The sequence below is a fragment of the Podarcis bocagei genome, assembly GCF_964188305.1.
Source record: "Podarcis bocagei genome assembly, chromosome: 17".
Taxonomy (NCBI): domain Eukaryota; kingdom Metazoa; phylum Chordata; class Lepidosauria; order Squamata; family Lacertidae; genus Podarcis; species Podarcis bocagei.
In genome coordinates, this window is record NC_138143.1 from 7226172 (window position 1) to 7250342 (window position 24171).

General features: G+C 45.0%; 1 protein-coding gene across 1 annotated transcript in view; it reads left to right on the forward strand.

Moving 5' to 3' along the window:
• Nucleotides 1-678: 678 nt before the first annotated feature.
• PDE4A (phosphodiesterase 4A) overlaps nt 679-24171 on the forward strand; it is a 346813-nt gene continuing 323320 nt past the window's right edge. The window contains exon 1 of the mRNA XM_081175709.1: nt 679-842. The gene's annotated coding sequence lies outside the window, so the exon portion shown is untranslated. The remainder of the gene's footprint in view (nt 843-24171) is intronic.

Below are 24171 nucleotides of genomic sequence, written 5' to 3' on the forward strand. Positions count from 1 at the left end.
TTCAACAATTACTTTGATAAAATACATATTTTGTTATGTGCAAATGGCTTTAGATACCTATTAGGTCCATAAATTACCATATAGCATATATTCAACACAAAAAAGTGAGAATTTGTTGTTGACAAGGCAGCACATAGAGAGGTATTGTGATCCTTGGAAGAAGGTCAGTAAAGAAATATTATTGTTACTATCATCATCCCTAAAGTAAGGTACAGGATTCCCTACAGGGCAGTTTGATGCACCGAAGAAGGCTAAACTCTTGGTCAACCCTGCTTCTATAATCCAATCTTTCCCATATATTTTGCTCTTTCTTGAGTGGTTAATGAAGTGGTTTGCTTACATAGCTTCTAAAGCCGGCATGTACTGGGGCCCCAAAGAGTTGCCTCAGCAGCTATTCTGGTTAAATACATAAGTAATTAACCATGGTTAGCTGTTTTTAGATCTCTGCATACAGAGAAAGGGAATGAAACAGCCACGAGTGCCAGTTTCATGCTGCTGAGTTCATATGTCATATATTTGAATGAGCCACTGCATATCAAAAATAAGCGATCAAGTGACAGATACACTTGCATGTGTGAACCAACAGCCATCAGTAGGGGGTGGGGGACCTTATGGCTAAATTTCCCTCACTGACTGTCCCGTTGCTGTTCTCCCTTTCAGGCCCCAGGAGGTGGTAGCACATCCATCGCTCAGTCGCCTGGCCCTGCCTAGAGCCCCTTCAGCCCCAATGGCTGAAGTCTGGTGAATTGAAAAAGCTTGAGCAGAGACGGGATCCAAAGGCCGGCAAGCTGGAGGAGGAGACGAAGAAGAGCTGCAGCGTCCTTGCTGTGACTCCAGACGAGGTGAGCAGGGCTGTCACGGTTGCCTTGCCGCAAATTGAGTTGGGTCACCTGCCTGAGATGTTGCTTTCCCCCCCCATGAAACTTGGGGTGGAGTGAAGATATAATTTGTAAAAAGCAAAGACAGTTGCTGTAATGTGTATGGGTTGCTCGTGCGTAAGTTGCCGCCTCTCCAGGCTTTGTTGTCTTGCTAAACCTTTCTGTCTGGGCAGACCTTCACTTCGTGGCTGCCTCAGTCGCTAGCAGAATCCGTCAGTGGGCGTTTCTTAAATCTTTTCCAACATAAAAGTTGTTTGACACCCAGTCTCCTCCTACTCTCTCTGCGCGGAAGTCTTCTGCGCAGGGTGGGCGTGGGTAGCGGAGGACCCGTGCTCTCCCCGCTGGCGTCTGGTGAAGAGTCCTGGAGCCCTCTCGCCGATTCCCCCATCAGCCCCTCTATATCCCTGGTGTTGCGCTGATTTGCTTCCCCATCTGCGGAGCTGCCTCTCTCCCTGCTGGGCCCTTCTCCAGCATCATTTGAGAGCCTTCCCTCCGCCTCTAGCTCCGATGTCAGTTCCCTGACAGTTGCCAAGTTGATCCACAGAGAAATGCTCCAAAATCCACAGTTGGCCTTTGTTAGGGTCAACCCAAATGTCACAAAGAGAGAGCCAGATTTCTGGTTCTGTTGGTCTCTGAGGAAGAAGGCGATGGAGGGCGGGTGGTTGAGGGTGAGGGAGTGCCAAACAAAATGCACAAATTAGATCTGCAGGTCTGACTGGGCTGAATTGGTCCCCGCTTGATGCAGGGCCTCAGCTCAGGTACATCTCAGATTCTCACAGTGTTTCCCTCAGGTGCAGGTAAGCCCAGTGTCCTCCCAAGCTTAGCAGTTGGACTAACAGATGTCATTGTTTGTCTACAACCCCACCAGATCCAGGCTTCAGGCAGGCTTTTTTAAAAAAAGCATTGTAAAGCATCATCTGTACATTACTTATATCTTTTTTAAGAGAAAGCTGTTCGGTGGATTTGTTTTTGTTTTATAATTTTATTATTATTAATTGACATCCATACACAATCTTGAATACATGTACAAAGAGAAGGTAAAACTGATGATAGTAATAACAAACTTAAATAATTATACCATTAAATGTTGATTTAAACTTATACTTGTACATGCTCTTTTCTTATGCTTTCTAGCTAAACAAAAATAAACCAAGGTAAAAATCCAATAAACTAAATTATATCAAAACAGACTTCCCGTCATTTCCCGATGTAAGTTACATTTACGACATTGAAGGTACTTATACTTCTTACCTTAAGCTAAAGGTAAAGGGACCCCTGACCATTAGGTCCAGTCGTGGCCGACTCTGGGGTTGCGGCACTCATCTCGCTTTACTAGCCAAGGGAGCCGGCGTACAGCTTCCCGGTCATGTGGCCAGCATGACTAAGCATGACTAAGCCGCTTCTGGCGAACCAGAGCAATGCACGGAAACGCCGTGACGTGCTTTTGAACTGCTAGGTTGGCAGGAGCAGGGACCGAGCAATGGGAGCTCACTCCGTCGCAGGGATTCGAACCGCCGAACTTCTGCTCAGCAAGTCCTAGGCTTTGTGGTTTAACCCACAGCGCCACCCGCGTCCCACTTCTTACCTTACTCTTACTATAATTTCTAGCACTCTCTTAAAACATATCGTACCGTTTTTCCTTTTTTAATAGTATTTAATTTACACAAGGATTGTTCAAATGCTGCCATAGATGTTATGTCGTTGTTATATTTTCGTAGGTATTTCTTGGACATATCACATTTTTGCTGTTCGGTGGATTTGAATGGGGAAATTTCTTGGTGCCATCATAGGTGACAGTCAGTCAGTGATGTCTGCAGCTAGTTTCTGCTGTGAACACGCAGAACAACCTTCTGCCCCACCCCTAGATCCCAAAGAGGTAAAATCATGCTTGGGATGCAGGGTGTGAGGGCTGTTCCAGAGTGGCTGCACTGCCCTAAAAATACCTTTAGCTCAGTTGGTAGAGAATGAGACTCTTAATCTCAGGGTTTGGGGTTTGAACAAATAACGGGCAAAAGATTCCTGCAGGGGTTTGGGATAGATGACCCCTGTGGTCCCTTCCACCTCTACAATTTTATGACTCTAAGGTTTGGTTTATGTAGGCTTTCCTTTCCGTATCACACGATGTATCTAAAATACCAGAAAATACTTGAATTTCTTACATATAAACTTTGTAATGAGAGAAACAAGTAGCAGATTTATCTGTCCCGGTGGATATGTTTTGGATACGGTATATGCTCAGAGCTATTTATTTCCAACTTTTGTTTTATATGCATAAAGTACTTTATTGGCTGCCAGTCATAAGTTGTGCCACTTTGTTTCTTTGAAGTGTATAATATTGTTTCAACAGCTGTAATCCCCCCCTTTTATGTGTTTTAAATTTTAATAAAGATTAATTTAAAAAATAGAATGGTTATGTCTGTCTTCACCTTTCAGGTTTGCACAAAGTGGTGAAATTGAACTTCGAAACTGACCCACTGAGGACTAAGCGTTTGGTTTTTTTTCACGGTCCCTAGTGGGGAGCAGGAACTGTTCACAAGCAGGGGCACAGGGTATTGGTTTATGTGAATATGTATTTAAGACTTTTTTTGTTTCTTGAATGTTTCTGCAGTTGGGGAGGAGGAGATGTTCGGGTTAGCATCTGAAAAACAGGACATGGATATTTGAAGCAGGGGGGCTAACATGTGACAGCTGTCATAATCCCCGACCATTGGCTACACAGGCTGGGCTGATGAGCAGGGTTAGAAACTGGGATAGAAAAGCTAGGAGCCAAATGGCTTCTGGGACCTGGGTTGTGGGCACCGAAACAGAACGTCTAGTTGCCATTGGCGGGTGGGGTAAAGACTTTTTATTGATTATTTTGATAAGCATGAACTAATACGCTATTCACACAAGTGACACGTTGTTAATCTCAGATTTCTAGCAGAAACTGTTAATACATGTTTAATTTGGTATTTACAATAAAAATAAATAAATACAATAAAAATATCAGTACCATACTTCAATTTTCAAAACGCTCTATTCTCTATTGTTAAACTCTTTAACATATTGTCTATCCTTAACAGACTTTGAGGCTTCAAAGCACATATTTCGGTAACCCAGACTTTTTGAGGTGTTCGCAAATGGAGAATCTTTAGGCACAAAATGCTCCTGGCGCCCTGCTAATTTTGAACCCTGCTGATGAGAGCTGGAGGGATGCAGAGCCAGCCCCTCCTGGCTTTAAAAGTCAAACAGGGACAGACTACCTTCCCAAAGTGGTCCACAGTAAATAAAGAAATTTCGTTTTTTTAAAAACCAAGCATTAAAACATACAATTTAAACCACAATAAACAACTTATATAACATATAAACAAGTCCAAATCTCAACTAAAGAATCCATGACAGATGGCCATCCAGCCTCTGCATAAACACCTACAAGGAAGGAGAGTTAACAACATCCCCAGGGAGACCTTTCTTCCATCTTACTGTCAGAAAGTTCTTCCTGATGTTTAGTTGGAATCTCCTTTCTTGCAACTTGAAGCCGTTCATTCGGGTGCAACCTTCCAGAGCAGGAGAAAACAAGCTTGCCTTATCTTCCATGTGACAGTCCTTTAGATATTTGAATATAGTATCTTATCTTAACCCTTGTGGTCCTTTCCAACTCTACAGTTCTATAAAATTCTATGAAAATCTCCTCTCAGTCTCCTCTTTCCCAGGCTAAACATACCCAACTCTCTCAACTGTTCCACATAAGACTTGGGTTTCCAGACCCTTGGTCACCTTCTTCTGTACATGTTCCAACTTGTCAATATCCTTCCTAAACTGTGGCACCCAGAACTAGACACAGTACTCCCAGGTGTGGTCTGATCAAAGCAGAATAGAACAGTACTATTACTTCCTTTGAGCAGAACACTAACTTCTGTTGATACAGCCTAGAATAGCAATAGCTTGTTTTGCTGCTGCATCACACTGTTGACTCACTTGTGGTCTACTAAAAACCATAGATCCTTTTGACGTGTACTATTGGCAAGGCAGGTGTCCCCCATTTCATAATTGTACAGCTGCCTATTCCTGCCTAAGTGTAGAACCTAACATTTGTCCTTATTGGAATTCATTTTGTTAGTTTGGGCCCAGTTTTCCAATCTATTAAGGACCTCTTCAATCCTGATTCTTCCTTCTCCTGCATTATCTACCCTTCCCAGTTTAGTGTCATCTGCAAATTTGATGAGCGCCCCCTCAATTTCTTCATCCAAGTCGTTTATAAAGATTTTGAACGGCCTAGGACAGAACCCTGCAGCACCTTACTTATCACATTTTCCCAGCGTGACGTGGAACCATTTGTGAGCACTCTTTGGATTCAGTCAGTCAACCAGCTACAAATCCACCTAACAGTTACCTTGTCTACCCCACATTTTACCAGCTTCTCCGCAAGAATATCCTAGGGGACTTTGTCCAAAGACTTACTCAAGTCAAGATACACTACATCCACAGCATACCCCTGATCCATCAAGCTTGTAACTCTTTAAAAAAAGAGAGAGAGATTTGTCTTGTATGACTTGTTTTTGAGAAACACATGCTGGGACTTGGTAATCACAGCATCCTCTTCTAAGTGCTCACAGACCAATCATCTAATTATCTGTTCTAGGACCTTTCCTGGTATCTATTGATGTCAAGCGGACCAGTCACTAGTTATCTGGGTCTTCTTTTTCCCCACTTTTGAAGATGGGGACAACATTTGCCCACCTCCAGCTTGATCCATGACATGATCTCATTTCAAGGGAGGGGATCTGCTGAGTGATCTAATCCCTCCTCGTGGCAAAACCCTTGCTAAGGGAGAATAGTAGCACCCAGCACTGTGGAACCCAAAAAAGAATGTGCCTCAAAAGAAGAGGTGGCTTGTTTTCTGAGGCAAACTTTGTGCTCCCCCCAATTGCAGTAAAAATGGAACCATGTGAAGTTTTATTTCAGCTCTTGTGGCAGCTGTCCACTTGTCTGCATATGCTATTGCCAGGAGTATTGCAAGAGCACTCCCACTTAGATAGACACAGAGGAGTGAATAGCAGAAACCTTATCTGAGTGTTGAAGTGAGAATCAAAAGTCATCACTGGGGTGGGACACAAGAGGCTTGCTCTGAATCAAGCTCAGTGGGTGCAGACAGCGGTGGAGCATTTGCCCACACTGCCCGGGGGGGGGCGTGGCATGGAGGGTGCCCTCCCAGGCGCGGGATAGCCGCTTGGGTGCATGGAGTGGCATGCATGCCCTGCAGCCGGCGATGGTGGACATTTGACGTGCCGCCTGCTTGCGACTCCCAAGCCTCCCCCAGGCTGTCAAAACAAAGGGGGAGGGGGGAATGCCCCCAAATGGCTTGGGGTAGGCTTGGGAGTTGCAGGGGGTGGTGTACCAAATGTCACCCCCCTCAGCAAAGACACCCAGAGTGGTCTGCCCCCACTGCCCCCCTTCCTCCGCCCCTGAGTGCAGAGCCCCCAGAGGGCGGCCCCCACCATTTCCTTCCTAGGGGTGGGAGGAAGCCAGCAGCACCTCCTGTTTGCCAAGAGGCCAGTATGGAGGCAACATTGCGGGGGATGCTGCTGAGGAGGTGGCAAACCCGTCCTACAAGGAGCATGCACAACTGTTGCTGCCTCTGTGGCAGCGACAGCATTGGCAGCAGATGAACTTTCCTTGGAGGCCAGATCTGCTGCCCCGGTGGACCCTGCTGCCTGAGGCAGTCACCTCATCTTGCCTCATGAGTGGGCCGGCCCTGGTGAGTGGCCATAACGCTTGGCTAATCCATCTCACTTTAACAACTACAACTGCCTCATCTTCCTGCATCCTCCACCCTCGGTCAAGTCCAGTTGATCAACAGCCTCTCCAACACCATGACTTCAAGAACAGCAAAAGCAGCTGGGAATGGAGAAGAGAAGCTCAGAACAAAATACCTTCAATACTTTCATAAGTTATGTGACCTTGTTGCTCAATTTCATCTTTTTGCATGGCTTTTAAAATGTATTGTAACTTTGCTGTTATTTTTATTGATTACGATTTATTGTAATTGTTGAGACTGTATTTCTGTTTGTTGATATTTGAGAGTTAATTTTTGTGCAACGTATTCTAATGCCTTATTGAAAATTATTTTTATATCAGTTGTCATTTTAAGTCATCTTTTTGTTACGACTTTTAAAAAACCAAATTGTTATAAGTTGTTTCTTCGGCTTGTCAACTGCTTTGGGTATGGTAATATAGAAAGATGATGGTCTCTGGCAGGGATCTTCACGGTAGGAATAATGACTGCAACCTGAACTTCACAAGTTGAATGCCAGGTTTGTGGCAAGTGCCCACATCCATCCACAGCAGGTAACATTACCAAAGAGGGAGATGGTACACGAGTGCCCTCTGCTGTCATTACTGTAGGAAGGCAGTAGATCGTATCAAGCTCTCAGGGCTGGCAAGCTTTGTGCATGTGCACACTTGTCAACATCCAGCTGTTTCCCCAACCCCAAGTTTGAACTATGCTGTAAATGATCATGGAGAGAACTGGATTAGCACTTTAGTGGTTAAGGCTGCAATCCTGTGGATGCTTATCCAGGAACAACAAGCCCCACTGAACAGACTGTGATTTGCTTCTGAGTGAGCCAATGTAGTGCAGTGGTTAGAGCAGACTTCCTCAACTGTGGGTCCCCAGAAGTTGTTGGACTACAACTCCCATCATCCCTGGCTAGGTCAGGGATCATGGGAATTGTAGTCCAACAGCATCTGGGGAACCAAGGCTGAGAAAGGCTGGGATGGAGTATTGGACAAGGACTAGGGAGAGTGAGATGCAAGCCCAAACCCAGTCATGGAGCTCGCTAGGTGACTGAATCTCAGCCTAACCTATCTTCAAAGGGATGTTGTGAGAAAATGGTGGCAAGGGAGGACTATGTAGACAACTTGAGCTATGTGGAGGAAAGGGGGGATATAAACGTAATAAATATGCATAGGATTGCACCTTAAACTATGGGAATTAAGGAGCCAAATTCAAAGAAAGGGATCTTTTTAAAGCACACGCATTATATTTGATGAGTTTTATTAAAGCTAAAGGGAGCAGTCATAAAGATTTTAAGGAATGGCGCCCTAGTTATGGAGTCCTCTTCTCAGGGATGCTCAGCTGGCACCAACTCTGTTATCCTTTGGGCTCCAGATGAACACATTTCTTTTCTCCTAGATTCTTGTGGATTTTTAATAGATATTTTTATTCTCCATGCTGCTGCTTTGATTTTCCCCCTTCTGCTGCTGCCGCCTTTATATTGCTTCTTTTGTTTGCCTCTTTTTGCTCTGTTAGTAGTTATTGATTTTGGCTGTTGTTCAGTTTGTGTAACTTGTTTAATTTTGGGGGTGGGGAGGAGGGTGAGCTACTAAGGAAACTTTTGACTGAAAGGGTACCTAAATCAATCCTTTAAATCAATAAAACAAGGCTGGGCTGGCTGTGCAAGCACCTTGGGATGGACTGTTTTCATATTTTTTTCCATTCCTAAGCTCAATTCATCCCATTTCTGCACACATTATGATGATGATTTTTTAAAAAGCCTGTATGAAAAACCTGCTCTAAAGCTCTAAAGAAAGCAAACTTTACACCATTACTTTTACAGCTACAATGGGGCCTTAGATCTTGAAAGACCTACATTTATCAAATGCACTAGTTAAAAGCATGGTCCTTACTGTAACAACTTCAGCACGCTTTTCTAGAAGAAAAGCAGTGTTTCCATATGTGGTGGTTTTGCGACGTCATCAAACCTTTCTGGAGTGCTGCCTTCAAAGAAATAAGCTTGATATGTAACAGAACAATTGAAGTGTCTCTTGCACTAGCACTACTTGGTTTACAGACCCACCCTTTCCAGGTTACCCTAATGATGACCACTTAGCCCAGGGGTCAGCAACCTTTTTCAGCAGGGGGCCGGTCCACCGTCCCTCAGACCTTGTGGGGGGCTGGACTATTTTTTTGGGGGGGGATGAACAAATTCCAATGCCCCACAAATAACCCAGAGATGCATTTTAAATCAAAGAACACATTCTACTCATGTAAAAACACATTGATCCCTGGACGGTCCACGGGCCAGATTGAGAAGGCAATTGGGCCGCATCCAGCCCCCGGGCCTTAGGTTGCCTACCCCTGACTTAGCCTTGCCATTGACAATTGCCCATATGGAAAACCAGCATTGGACTTAACATCAATTCTTGATACACTAGGATATTGTCAATAGCATTGGCTGAGAAACTATCATGTCAGGTCAGAGTAGCAAAGGGCAAACACAATCCCTATTCCTTTTACAACATCTGACATACGTTTATTGTATACATGAATTGTTCAGACTCTGGGAGCAATCCACCCAACACCTGTGGGAAAATCAAATGAAACGTCCTTACATAGCATGACAAAAGTCTGTAATTATATAGGGGAAAGTTTTTGGGTTTTTTACTGATGTAACAATTGTTTTCTCAAAATCTTCTGTACCATGAAAAATAAATAAAAACGTTACTTATATTTTTAAAAAAGAGTGCCAGTTCCATAAGGTGATTCCAAAGTAAACTGCTCCCAAGCTGTTAATAGCTATATATACTTGGAACATAGCCTGGCAGCAAACAGGCTGCCAGTGCAGATCTACTAATACTACCTTAAGCCAGGCTTCCTCACCCTCGGCCCTCAGATGTTTTGAGACTACAGTTCCCATCATCCCTGACCACTGGTCCTGCTAGCTAGGGATCATGGGAGTTGTAGGCCAAAAACATCTGGAGGGCCAAGGTTGTGGAAGCCTGCCTTAAGCCATGCCCATTTATAATACAAAGTCTTGAGAGAGCCAAATGGTCGGGCTGAGGGGCAAAAACTCCTTAGGTATAATTGCATGCTGTTATAAGTCACCTGTGTGATTTCAGGTCCGCACAGATATAACCCATATTACAAGCATATCTGAAGCAGAAAGCTAAAACGGATAAAATGAAAGTGCAATTGCAGCTGACACAAGTTGGTGAGCCAAACTGTAGATGCTCCTTAGCACTCTGGTCCTCAGATTCCTTTCAGGTCCTCTTGCATGAGATGTTGGGATGCTGAGATGCTGCTTTAGGCAGATCAAGTGGGAGACCTCCAGATTCCTGTGCTGCCTCTTCCTTTGATCTCTGTGCTGACCTGTCCTCTGAAGTCCAAGGGATGCATGCTGGCTGCATGCATCCCAGTTCGCTTTTGCCTCTCCCCTCACACTTCTGAGGTCTTCATGGATGCCATTTGAGAGCAAAGAAGGCAACCTGGCTTCTTTGCCCCTCCAGCTGGTTAGTTATCCAGAACCCTTTCCTATGAAGAATGCACTTCCCTTAATAAACACCAGTTTCATTATTTTATAAAGTGGTACCTCGGGTTAAGAACGTAATTCGTTCTGGAGATCCGTTCTTAACCTGAAACTGTTCTTAACTCTGAGGTACCACTTTAGCTAATTGGGGTTCTTGCTGCCGCCATGCCGCCACTGCACAATTTTTGTTCTCATCCTGGGGCAAAGTTCTTAACCCAAGGTACTATTTCTGGGATAGTGGAGTCTGTAACCTGATGCTTCTGTAACTCGAGGTACCACTGTACTAAGTTTCAGTCTTCGAATTAAAGATGTGCTCCAAAGGTCCATTTCACCAAAGTTTACTTCTGCTGTTGCATACAAACTCCAGAGGCCAACAGGAGATTCCTTTCATTTACCAGGGCATCAGGGATGTCTAGTTCCTGCACCAGAGATCGAGAATGGGCTGGGCTGTGGGGGCCCAGAAGTCAATTGATTTGCCCCCTCCACCCAGCAACCCTATCCAATCTCTTAAGGCGCAGTTGATATTGTGAAGACTGTGTCACTTGCAAAGAGAAGAGACGTGTTTTCAAGAGTTGAATAAGGAAACAGAGAGGTCCTACCCACACTGTCCAAAGAACAGCCCAACCAGATCAGATCATGGGATGGAGGCCATTGGGGTGGGGATGCTGCTTTGGCTTAATTAAGGCTTTCCCAGGTTGTGGTGGGGGCAGAAGTAAAAGTTTAAGGCATGGGGTTAAGGGAGGTCACCACCTGACAGTCCCTCCAAAAGAGTGGAATTTGCGAGGGGATAAAAGGATCCTCAAACTCTTAAATGAAGCTCATGCAGTAGAAATATGACAAGAAATGAGATTCCAACTAAACATTAGGGGGAACTTTCTGGGGGTAGGAGCTGTTCAGTGGTGGAATAAGTAATCTTGAAGGGTGGTGGGCTTTCCTTCGTTGAACGTTTTTGGGCAGGGGTTGGGTGGTAATCTGTGAGGGATTCTTTAGCCATGGTATCTGCATTGCAGTCAGTTGGACAAGATGACCCCCTTGGGGGCCAATATCAACGCCACAATTCTGTGATTTTATGATGACACTAAAGACTCAGTTCCTTGTCAAATGAGCCTTCCCAACATGGGGAACGACCAGCGATGCTCTAGAAGATGATCACAGTGATCAAGCTGGAATATAAGGGTTCAAGCGGTTGGTTTGTAAGCACTTTGAAAAGGATTCTGTGATTACGAAGACCCAGCATGGGTTTCTCAAAAACAAGTCAGGTAATAATAATAATAATAATAATAATAATAATAATAACAACAACAACAACAACAACAACAACAACAACAATAATAATTTTTATTTATACCCCACCCCCAGCCAAGACCAGGCTCAGGGTGGCTAACACCAAATATAAAAACAACTGATTGAAATACAGCTTAAAAAACAAGATTAAAATACAACATTAAAACATTAAAATGCAGCCTCATTTCAGTGGAAACTCAATCAAAAACTTTTTTGGGGATGAAAACCTCAAGTCTTCACCAAGGTTATGAGAAAAGAGCTTCTGATTAATCACCAGGAATTACTTTCAGACACTAAGAGTTGTTTGACACTGGAACAGACTCCCACAAGAGGTGCTGGAGTCTCCTTCACTGGAAGTTTAAAAGCGGAGGTTGGATGGCCATCTGTCATGTATGATCTAGTTGAGATTTCTGTATTGCAGGGGGTTGGACTAGATGACCCTCAGGGTCCCTTCCAATGCTACAATTCTATGAATCTATAATTATAACATGTGATGGGATGGAAATCACTGCTTTCTTGCTTCCCTTTGCCCTATTCCAGCCTCTTTTGACAGCATGGGTTTTTTGTATGCTTTCTCTTGAAGTTTCTGCCTTCTGGTGGCCCTCTGTGTTTGAGTGTTGCCTCTCACTTTCCTCGCAGATCATCATTCTCTTTTTCCCGTTCCACTTTTTTCTTTTTCTTTCTCTTGTCCCTGGCACCGTGGAAATTCCCCGGCTTTTGGTGGTTTTGCTTTGGTGCAGCAGAGGGCAGTGCTCCCCACCGTCATCCTCTCGCCTTCTCGCTGTAATCCTTCATATTGACTTAACTTTTCCTTTAATTTGCCTGGCTGGGTTCCCTTGCCATTTAATTACATTTTCTAATTAAAAGGGTCAAGCTTGACTCCAAGTCAGAACTGGGAGTGCTGTGATAATTGTTCTAAGTTCCCTCGGCGCTCCTTGGGGCATGCCTGGGGAAACAGGGGCAGCTGAGACTCTGCAGTGACTGCCAGCGGGGAATTGTTCTGGTTCCAGTCTCAGCTGCCCAATGGGCTCCAGGCTAGTGGGGGCATCTTTGCAATGCATGTGGCAAGTCTGCTGGCAGATTTGGGGCACTCCTAAGAGCAGTGGAGAGAGAAACACACAGATCTGTCCCTTGGGCACAATTCAGAACCACCTCTATTGAAAACGAACAATAGGACAGATTTTGGTGGCTCTGTAACTCAGATTTAGACATTCCTACATTCTCTCATACATTGTTAAATCAGTTACTGTCTCTGTGTACAGCAGGCATGCTAAAAAAGAAAGAAAAAGTCCGAAGAGAGGAGGAGACTGTTTACTCTCATGAGCCCCTAAAGATCCTTAAGGACTTGACTTCAGTTGTAGACATAGAATCATAGAACTGGAGAGTTGCAAGGGACTCCAAGGGCCATCTAGTCCAACCCCCTGCAAGGCAGGAATCTCAACACACATGAGATCACACTTGCAAATCAGCAAGGGACGAGGGAGACCCAGCTTCATGGCACGAGTCACGCAGCCAGGATTTTATGTGGTGCCTTTATTCAACTTTTTCACATTGAAAGGTGGTGGTGGTGGGGAAATAACTAACATTCTTTGGGCTGCGCTTTCTACTTTGATAGTAGTTGCCAAGGAGGAGAGGGGACTGAGCAGTTATCTGTTCCAGGTGATGCTCTTTGATCTAGGGATTAGGCTATGGCTAATGGTTGTGTATGGATTGGAAGTTAGGGGAGGGGTAGTGTTATGTACTGAGTTGAATAGGATCCAAACTGAAGCAGTCTGATTGGTCCTAAAACAATAGGATCCAAACTGCAGCAGTCTGATTAGTCCTAGAACAATAGGATTCAGAATGCAGCAGTCTGATTGGTCCTAGAACAATGCAGCAGTATGATTGGTTGGCAGGAACCACCCAATCCTGCTCCAGATAGAAGTGAATCCACAACCTGATTGGCTTACAGTAGAATTCCGGAATTAGCCAATCATGTGCATCCCATTGTGTAAATAATGTATATAAAGCAGATACTGTGAGGGGACTTTCATTCATTCCTCCTCACCACTATGAGCTGAATAAAGAGCATGAAATCACTTTGCGACTCTGAGTATATTTCAGGTAGTAACTCTGCTTGTGAACATGATGTGCTCCTTTTGGGGTCGTTTGTCCACCTTTGGTCCCCACCCTGCATTCAGCTCTCACTTGTGGCTCCCAGAAGCTGCAGGCATGTGATGGTGACCAGGGCCATCTTAAGCATATCCAGCGCTGTGGTGCAAAGCTCCCTCTGCCCCCCCCCCGTTTCCTAGAGTTTTTTAGGGAGGACGGCACTGCCAGTGGGGCTGGAGGAGGCGGGCAGTGGCTGGAGGGCGGCTCCTCCAGTGGGGAAAAGGCGGAGGCTGGACGCCTCCCGGCTCAGCTGGACGCTTCGTGCTGCGGTGGCCACGGCAGACAGATGGAGGTTCCGGGCGCGGCATGGTGGAGGCGGGCGAGGGCAGTGAGCTGATGCTGGGAGGCGCCGTGTCCGGCCTCCACCTCTTCCCTGGCGCCCTCCAGAACTTGGCGCCACTAGCCTCTATGGGTGAGACGCCCCTGATGGTGATCACACCCCAGAAATGGCTTCGCCTCAAACCCTTGGTGAGCTAAGGAAGTCCTTGAATGCAAAAATAGCCTCCAATGGGCTGAGCGGATGAGACCAATAGTGGGTCCAATAGCCGAAAAGGCATATGCTGTAGAAGAAAGTGAGAGGCAGATGTGGCTTCTCAACTTGGAAATGTAGCCCCTCTAGGAAAAGGAAAACTCTGATCCTAAACCACTGCTGCCTTGCAGCCATATTCATTCATGAGAAAGCCTTTGGGAATAAGCGCCAAGGAAAAATCCATACCTGCTGCCTTGCGGGACATCATTGGGAGAAGACAAGGCTAAGGAGTGGACCCTACGCAAATCGAGAGTGGAATTCTGAAGACAGTTGGATGGCAAAAGAAAATGAAAATACGCAAACTGTTATCCATGCATTTCGCAGCTGTATGCTTGCAATTTTCAGAATGTAACTGCATTTTGAAGCTTGAGACTTTACATAGAGCTAAAGCAGAGCTTCCTGCTCAATAGTGCGTTGACTTCATTTACATTCTTCTACCAGGATTACTGAGCACTTCTTGCACAACCAAGACAAGAGCGTTGGAGAGCTTTTAAAAACGAACATGCAAAAGATTGTACAAAAAGAAGAAAAGCCTATGAAGAAATGGAAATGAAACTATTGGAGTTACAAAATACTAAATGTACGTCACTTGTTTCCCTGAGAAGCAGCTTTATTCATGTGATTCTGAAGCTGCCCACTTTTTGATATGGCCCTGTCCACTACTGGGATGCAGGCACTGAGAGCTTTCCACCAGAGCGATGTGAGTCATCATCTGAAAAATATTTCCCCCCTCCTGTTTTAAGTGATGACGCAGTTCACACATTGCCAAGACCATAGTGGGATGGAGCCTATTGGGAAATGCCAACCAGAGCCTGTTGTGAACTTTTGCATGGTAAACATTTTAATGTGGAAGAATCAACTGCCCATCTCTCCCTCCGGCACCCCACCCCACCATGAGTTTCTGCTTGCTTTGGGAAGGACGGTCAAATATTGAAGCTGTTGCAGGTGTCATGAATTTGAATACCTGCCCATTATTGAGGTTTTACACAGCACACAGTTTCTGCTGAGATGCTGCATTTCCATAGCTAAAACTACGCTCAAGGCAGCTTGCAACGTGAAAAATAACAATAAATAAAACACAACAAAAATACCCAACAAAACCGAACAATTTCCACGTACACTATAGTAAGATCTAAAAATGAAGATACAAAAAATTAATATAAATAACAGGCACAAAACCCCCCAAATAACACCCCGGCCCAAGAGTCTGTTCAGCAGCCTCAGCTTTTGTAGCTGGAGTCAGTCACATCTCCGCCCTCTCAGGCCAGGTGGGAAAAGCCTGCCAGGCAGGGAGCAGGTATTGCAGGACTCCCAGCCAAGATGCAAAGGGAGGTTTTGCCCTTAGAGGCCCCCTGAAAGCCAGCTTATCATCGCCAAGGAGCTCTGCTAAGCAACCAGCCTTCCCACAAGGTGGACAAGAGGCAAAAGAGAACTGTGCCTCTCACAGAACAGATGCCCTGAAGGAGGCAGGAGGTGGGTTGCTGTTACTATGGTGCAGAAGATGATGTCAATAGGGTGTCTTGCCAGCATAAGAGAATACTGCCCTGAACATCTGTCACACACATGATTTCTGCAAGCGGGATTTTGCGCCTGTCTGAGCCTTTTAATAAAGAGATTAGAGCTCATTTGCAGAGTGAAAGGGAGGGATGAAGGACAGTTTCCTAGCCTTCCTGCGAGGCAGGCTCACTGGCCACCTCTCAATTGCTTTTTAATGTAAAATTTGCAACATCCTTCTCTAAGCTCTTCAAAGTAGATTACAGCTTTGTGAGCCGTTTACCTGCCATTTCCCTAAGGAAAAGGCGACCCTGGCAACTTGGTCGGCTGACTGTTAAGGAACATTCGCTGCTTTCCGACTTCTTGAAAACCCTAAACCCCACACACAACGAAACTGTTTCAAATTCATGTGTTAAAAAAGCAGCAGGAAAAAGAGCAAATTAAGATCAACAAGCTAAAGTGTTCAGAGTGCTTCACATACATCACTGCAGTTACATTCACATCAACTCTGAATGGCAAGTTAATTACAGGGGTAGCCAGAATGATGACCTCCATGTTACTGGACTACAATTCCCAGGGGAGTTACTGGACTACAATTCCCAGGGGAGTTACTGGACTACAATTCCCAGCCCTAGGAGTCCTCATAAGGGAGCTGGTCCTGGAGGAAGAGCGGGGAGAGACTTCATCAGGCAAGGCCTCCTTCCACCTGCCTTGCCCCACCCTCCATTCTCTGCTTCTCAATTTGTATTGTATTATTTTATGCACTGTTGCTTGCCGTCTTTTTTATTGATTATAGCTTAGAAATTATTTACTGTAATTGTTAAGAGTGGGTTTCTGTTTAATTTTTATATGCTGATCTTATTGTATACCGTATTTTTCGCCCCATAGGACGCACTTTCCCCCCTCCAAAAATGAAGGGGAAATCTGGGTGCGTCCTATGGGGCGAATGCAGGCTTTCGCTGAAGCCTGGAGAGCGAGAGGCATCGGTGCACACCGACCCCTCTCACTCTCCAGGCTTCAGGAAGCTATCCGCAAGCCTTGCAAGCCCAGTGGGAGTTCCTGCGGGCTCACAAGGCTTGCGGGCAGCAGCCTGCAGCCCCCGCGAGTGTCCGCAAGCCTTGCGCGCCCGGCAGGAGGTCCCACCGGGTGCGCGAGGCTTGGGGCGGCAGCCTGTCGCCCGAAGCACGGGGAGCCCTTCGGAGGGCTCCCCTTGCTTTGGGCGAGTGTCTGCCAGCCTCGCGCGCCCGGCAGGAGGTCCCGCCGGGTGCGCGAGGCTTGGGGCGGCAGCCTGTCGCCCCGAAGCACGGGGAGCCCTCGGGAGGGCTTCCCCTGCTTCGGGCAGGTGAGCGCCAGGCTTGGGGCGGCAGCCAGGGCTGGGGGGGGAAATGTTTTTTTTTAATTCATTTCCCCCCCCCAAAAAATGAGGTGCGTCTTATGGGCCGGTGCGCCTTATAGGACGAAAAATACGGTATTCTAATGATTGTTGAATGTTACTTTATTTGATGTAGGTTGTTTGTTTTAAAGCTATGCTTTATTATGACATTTTTGTTTTGCATTAGATTGTTATAAGGTATACATTCTTTGTTTCTTCAGTTTGTGAGCCACCTTGAGTATCGTAAGATAGAAAGACGGTATACAAATTAAAAGTGATGGTGATGATGATCATCATCATCCTTGACCACTGGGACTGAGGGGAGTTGAAAGACACATCACAAAGGCTGTCTTGGGTTCATACTGTTCTTTCTTTCTTTCTTTCTTTCTTTCTTTCTTTCTTTCTTTCTTTCTTTCTCTCTCTCTCTCTCTCTCTCTCTCTCTCTCTCTCTCTCTCTCTCTCTCTCTCTCCTCTCCCCACACATAGAGGAATCAGAGGAGGGATCAGAGGAAGGGATGGGAGCAAATACAAAATAATAGCTTGAATTTTGGGTAATGAGTGTTGCCATAATTCATGGATTCTGGCTTGCAAGGCACCCTTGGGAGGAGACTGGTTCCAGCCCAAAACATTTTGCTGCCTGAGCAAAGTTGGCAGCAAGTTGGCACCATCCACCCTATTCCATGTGCAGACGCCAGGCAGAGCAGGGCAAGCTGCATGGGGCAAACAGGTCTCTGCCCCACCTTAACCCCTAATTCTTATGTGCCCCCCCAAGCAGGGGCGCCAACTTGAATAAAAAAATGGGGGGGCCAAGTAAACCCCACCCCACATAATCCATCACATGATGGAGCACACCTACACTATTTAAATGGCAATGCCCATCAACTTGGGGGCAGTAGCCCCCTCAAATATTGGGGGAGGGCGAAGGGACCTTGACCCCTAGGAGTTGGCTCCTATGCCCCCAAGCACTAGCTGCCTAAGGTGATGAGAAAGGACAGGAATGCAAAGGCTGCTTAATCTGTCCCTGCCAGGTCATTTTCCCCAGGGACACCCAGCATCTTCCTGCTACGCCCCCCCTGGAGTGGCTCCACCCCCCACGGTTGCTGCATAGCAGGTCACAAAGCAGAACTGCCTGGAAACCCCACTTCTTATTTTTTATATATATATAAAATATTTATTAAAGTTTCACAAATTATACAGACAAACACAACAATACAAACCAACACAAACAAAAAAAAAAGAACAAGTATAATTTCAAACCCTTATTCTCTTATGACTTACTTCTCCGACCTCCTCATACCTCCCCTTTCTGCATTCCAATTTCAAATTTTAATTCAGCAAATCCTCACCCTTAAATTTATCTGATTTTTAACCTTTCTTTTCTTTTAACTTAATCCTTACAACTGTAACCCACTTAATTTCTAAACCAGCATCATTCTAACATTCAGGAAACCCCACTTCTTAAATGAAGTGTTTGGAAGCCAGGGCTGTTGGTTGGAAGTTAATCGGTTTATGATCAGATTACTAACTAATCCTTACGTAAAGGGACAACACTGAGTAGCAATGAGACATTACTATTTTCACTGTCAGGCGGCTGTAAGCTGCTTAGCCAACAGAGATACTTGGCTCTTCGTTACAATATTTGCACCTTATGCATAATAAGTTACTCAGGACTGTCCACTGATACAATTCTGCAAGGGAAATATAATCACATCTATCAAAATCAAAATTAAGTAACCTTTTGGAACATACTCTTAGGTTATGTACATATTATATTCCAGACTCTCCAAGTGCCCCTATTTTCCAGCGATGGTCCCGGATTTACAGAAGCTGTCCTGGTTTCTGATTTTTTCCTGGAATGTCCCGCTTTTCCTTAGGGCGTCCCTATTTTAATCAGAGAAATGTTGGAGGGTATGGAGTTATGTGACCCCCTGAGCCAAGGAGATAAGTAATATGCAGCCTTTAGAAAACATCTGAAGGCAGCCCTGTGTGGAAGTGGAACACAAAGGCTTCTATTTGGACATTACACATAGAATCTATTTGTATTTCCTGTTCTCAGTGTTGGTCCTTAATTGCTGCTGCTTCTTTATTGGCAAGATCCGTGCTGGAGATGATTGGGTGTTGGCCAGGGACGAAGGGGTGAGTGAAGCTCTATATCAGGAACAAGTGGGGAGTGAAGATGTACATTGGGAACAAGCAGGGGAATCAAGTCAACCTTACCTGATGGCTGAAGTGGGAATCAAAGGCCTTTGTGGGGGAAAGGGACTTGCTCTGAATCACACCAGGCAGAGCCCAGGAGACCCCCGATGGCCAGCCCCTGCCATTTCCAACCTAGGGATGGGAGGAGACCAGCAGCACCTCCCATTCATGAAGAGGAATTGAGGGACGGTGCCAAGGAGGTGGTAGAGTCAGCCTCCAAGGAGTGCCCTGCAGTTGTTGTCGCCAGCAGCAGACAATGCATTCCTTGGTGGCCTGCTGTACCTGTGGATGCTGCTGCCCGAGGCACTCGCTTCACCTTGCCTCATGGGTGAGCCAGCCCCGGCAAAAGCCCCAGCAAATTATGCAGCTGCCTGTCAGGATCCTGCTTTCTCCACCTAGATATGGGAAGATGTCATGCCAGGGGAAAGCATAGCAACAGGTCTGTGAGTGATAGGCCTGAGGGTTTGTTTCTGCCTGACTTGAGGGATTTACTGTCTACCATGTCCTCATTAGTCTTGATTGGCATTCTCGAGGGGAATGTTTGAAAGGCCAGGACTGAGAGGTTAGAATAAGAGACTCAACAGAGGCTGGATTTCAAGTAAGGAAGGTGGTATGTTGTTAGGACCCTCTCAATTTATTTACTAAAAAAAATATGGCCTTTTATCTTACCGTTGTCTAATCCTGTTTTCTATTACTTTTGTTGTTGTTCTTGTCATATATATTGGGAGTGATGTTAGGAGAACCACAGTTCTTCTGAACTGATGGAGAATAAATATGACCGCTCTCTTGGTCCCTGAAAACAGGAATGAATGCCTAGGCCATTCCCATGCTAGGCAACAGCTGCCGTCAACAGAGGGCCTTTTGCAGAGATAGGTTTCCCTTGAGCAAAGCTGGCTGGAAGATTCTCATGTATTATTTGGGGGTGAAGTCAAATGGCTGTGTTAGTGGCACTGAAGTGAGCTCCCTGAGGCGCAAGGCTGGGGAAAGTTTGTGGAGGTTCTGGGCTGCCCAGATGACAAGACCCCCCTCTTGGCCTGGCTGACATGGTCCAAAGGAAAGCAGAGCACCAGGAGGCAAACAAGGCACCATACAACTGTCTTAGGGACTCCTCTCCAGATTTGTGTAAGGTTTACTCCTTAGCCTTTTCTTCTCTTGAAGAGAAGAACCTGTGCAGGTTCTATAGTGGGTGCTACTGCAGTTTGCTGATCAGAAGTATTGCTCCCGTCTCTTCCCCAAAACACCCTCAGTTACCGGTAATTTAGACAAGCTTTATCTTGTTTCAGTATTGGTCAACAACAGCAATGTATTGTCTAAAGGGAGTCCTCAGTATTTTTCCAGAGATTCTAAGCTGGATAAATCGGAACTGATAGAACAGCAAAACATTCACAGCAGGTGTGTTCAGTGAAGTGTAATTATTGGGGTTTTTAAAATGACAGTTTTATGGGCATTTATTTTTCTTGATTTGCAATGGGAATATTGACTATGACTGTACATTATGGCATATGCATCATGTTTGCTGATGGGTCTGCAAATGAGATTTCTACTGATTGTGTCCATTCTTTTGATTTCTTTGATGGATTTCTTTGTTATAATTATACCCCAGCCGTCCTCCAAGGAGCTCAGGGCATTGTTCTCCTCCTACCCATTTTATCATTACAACAGCCCTGAGAGGTTACCTTGCCAGAGTTAGACTCCTCATGGCTGAGTGAGGATTTGAACATGCATCTCTCCAGTCTTAGTCTGACACTTTCGCTTTTGCACCAGACTGACTCTCATATAAGTGGTTCATATAATGCGGGCTTCCTCAACCTCAGCCCTCCAGATGTTTTGAGACTACAATTCCCATCATCCCTGACCACGGGTCCTGTTAGCTAGGGATGGGGGGCGTTGTAGTCCCAAAACATCTGGAGGGCCGAGTTTGCCTATGCCTGGTATAGACTTTTGACTTAGGCCCACACTGGACAATTGGAGGACTACAGAGGGCTTCTTTTAAGCGCACGCTTAAGTTTCTCAGCTTGCTGCTGTCAGTGATCTCACCCTCTCAGAGTGCCTGTGCTCCACTCCTGCGACACCTGTCACAGTTAGCTAGTAACAATTTTATTGTGGAGCTTGACCCTCTGCAAGGTGGCTGAACTGTTTCAGCTCTCAGTCTGGAGGACAGAGAATACATGAGACCCCTTTTCACCATAAGGTATTTGGTGGCTTGGAGCAAGCCATGCTTGCCTGGCTCAGTTTCCCCATCTGTAAAATGAACAAAGTAGGGATTTCAACAGACCTTTGTTATGAGAGTGTCTCATGAGGACTGTAAATAACAGAAAACAAACTTTTCAGACCCAGGATTGGCCTTTTTAATTGCAGCTTGCAATATGGGACCCACTATTAACTTTTTACCATGTATGATTGTCTGTCTTTAGCGAGAACAGTGAGACAGAATATTCAAAACAAAAATTGTCATTATCTTGGGATGGGGGTGGGGAATGTTATTCTACGGTGGTATTCCTGTTCCATTAGGAACTGGGCGAAAATCCAGAGCAGCAGGCTTGCCAATTACAAAAAGCTTTTATGTTGGATTAGCCGTCTTGCTTTGATCCGTTTTAATTGGCCAATTAAAATTGTACAGTAATAAATTAGACATTTAATGAAGTTAACATTTTCACTTTACTATTTAGCACAGTTTATTGTTTGGAAACAAGTTCCTGGAGCACATGACTCAGCCGGGGAGGCACCCTTCCAAGCTCCAATGAGCAGTTGAGGAGGTCCAGGGGGGGTTGTGGGCAGGGAGGCAGCAGTCTCAGAAATGGTGCCTTGCATGCAGCTGTCAACCCTTGGCAGAAACACTGAGCAATGCTCAGTGCGCCACTTCTGAGCTGGCCAGTGCCTTTCTCCCTAATAATAATAATAATAATAATAATAATAATAATTTATTATGTATATGCTGCCCATCTGGGTGGGTTACCCCAGCCACTCTGGGCGGCTCCCGACAAAAAATAGTAAAAACACAATACAATACACAGTACAAAAATAACGGGCGTCTTTCTTCTGCACCAAGCTACCCTTGAAGAGGGTTGTCAGACCTTTGCCTCAGCGTCTGCCCTTTTCCTGGTTCAGTAGGCCAGAGTAGCTGTGGCGAACCTTTGCACCAAGCCATGCCCACCTATATCTGACATGGTGTATGACATTCATGAAAGTCCTTATGTTCAAAAGAATTTCTTTTTTTTATTTAAAAGATATTTATTGAAAGTTTTTAACATATAACAAGAAAAAAGAAAAATAAACATACAAAATAAAAAACAGTTAAAAACACACATTAATTTTCAATAACTTAACTTCCATACACTTATTTCCTCTGACCTCCTCATACCTCCCTTCTTTGTATTCCAGTTCGATTTGTTAGTTCAGCAAATCCTTACCATTAAACTTTTACCCATTTGTGAAACCTTTTTTTTCTTTTCTTCATATCTCTTAAAGCATTCCAGCTGGAAACCGCTTAGTTTCTATCCAACATCCTTCTAACATTCATTAATTTTACAATGTTTCTGTAAATAGTCTTTGAATTTCTTCCAGTCTTCTTTCACCGACTCTTCTCCCTGGTCTCGGATTCTGCCAGTCATTTCTGCCAATTCCATGTAGTCCATCACCTTCATCTGCCATTTCAGAGTGATGTACAGGGGGGGGGGGGAATCAAAACACAGTAGTAATGAAATGCAATACAACTGTTTCAGAATACTATACAAAGTAGAGGTCCAGTACCATACAAAAGAATGTAAAAGCAATGTACAGTGGTACTTCGGGTTACAGACTCTTCAGGTTACAGACACGTCAGGTTACAGACTCCACTTACCCAGAAATAGTACCTCAGGTTAAGAACTTTGCCCCAGGATGAGAACAGAAATCGCCCAGCGGCAGCAGGAGGCCCCATTAGCTAAAGTGGTACCTCAAGTTAAGAACAGTTTCAGGTTAAGAACAGACCTCCAGAACGAATTAAGTTCTTAACTCGAGGTACCACTGTACACAAATAGAGATCAAATGTAAAAGAGATCAACAAAAATGAAAATTAATGTAGCTCAAATGCAATTCTTTTTAAAGAAAATTGAACAGTATACTACATTGGATTTATGGAAGAGGAAAGGGTGTGATGGCCTTATCCTTGCCCTTTTTTCCAACTGATCTGGAAGCAAAATTAAAATTAATGGTGAGGCTAATTCCACACAGACACACTCATCCACACTCATGTGGATACCCTCCCTGTCTACTTCGTCATGACCAGAGCTCTCTCCATTGGCTCTCACAAGAAGCATGCTCTGTCCCCAGACCGTCATTATTTTGTGCAAGGGATTCAAGGTGTGGGGCAGGGCTTCCTGGCAAAAGCTGCGGGAGGTTTGCAAGCAGCATATATCAGCTGATCTGCAGCGTCAGCAAAGCACTGTGCATTTGCAAGTGCCTGTCATCTGTAGTGTTTGCAAAACTGTATTTGTAAGCGTGGTTTGACTTCAAACTATACAGGAAAAGGAAAACTCACCTGTCCAAAGGGCCTGCTGGGGTTAGGGGACGCTAGGGCCCAGTCCACTGGCTGGATCCAGTTCCTGGCCCCAGGGACTATAAGCAAAACTATTTGAAGGCATTTAGACGGTGGGCCCACTGCACTAAAATGGTAGCCTCACTTAATGTTTGGCTTGACAACCACTTAAAATGGCTTCCTCTAGCCAGACCCACCAACTTGCACTTGGGAAAAGTTTTGAAAAGACTTATATTGAATCCTTGTCTCCTGGTCCATCAAACTTGCCCTAAGCCAGTTAAATGCTGTACCTGTTATTAACACAGTCCAAATTTTCCTGACTATTGGGAAGGTTTAGGGTTTTAGTTCTTTAGATGAGACACTACTGGTGTATTTGTACTACTTGTTGTACTTAAAATATACTTAAAAATCAAGCATGCATTCCAACAGCAGGCAGAATGGATTCTTTTGTTGCACTCTTTTAT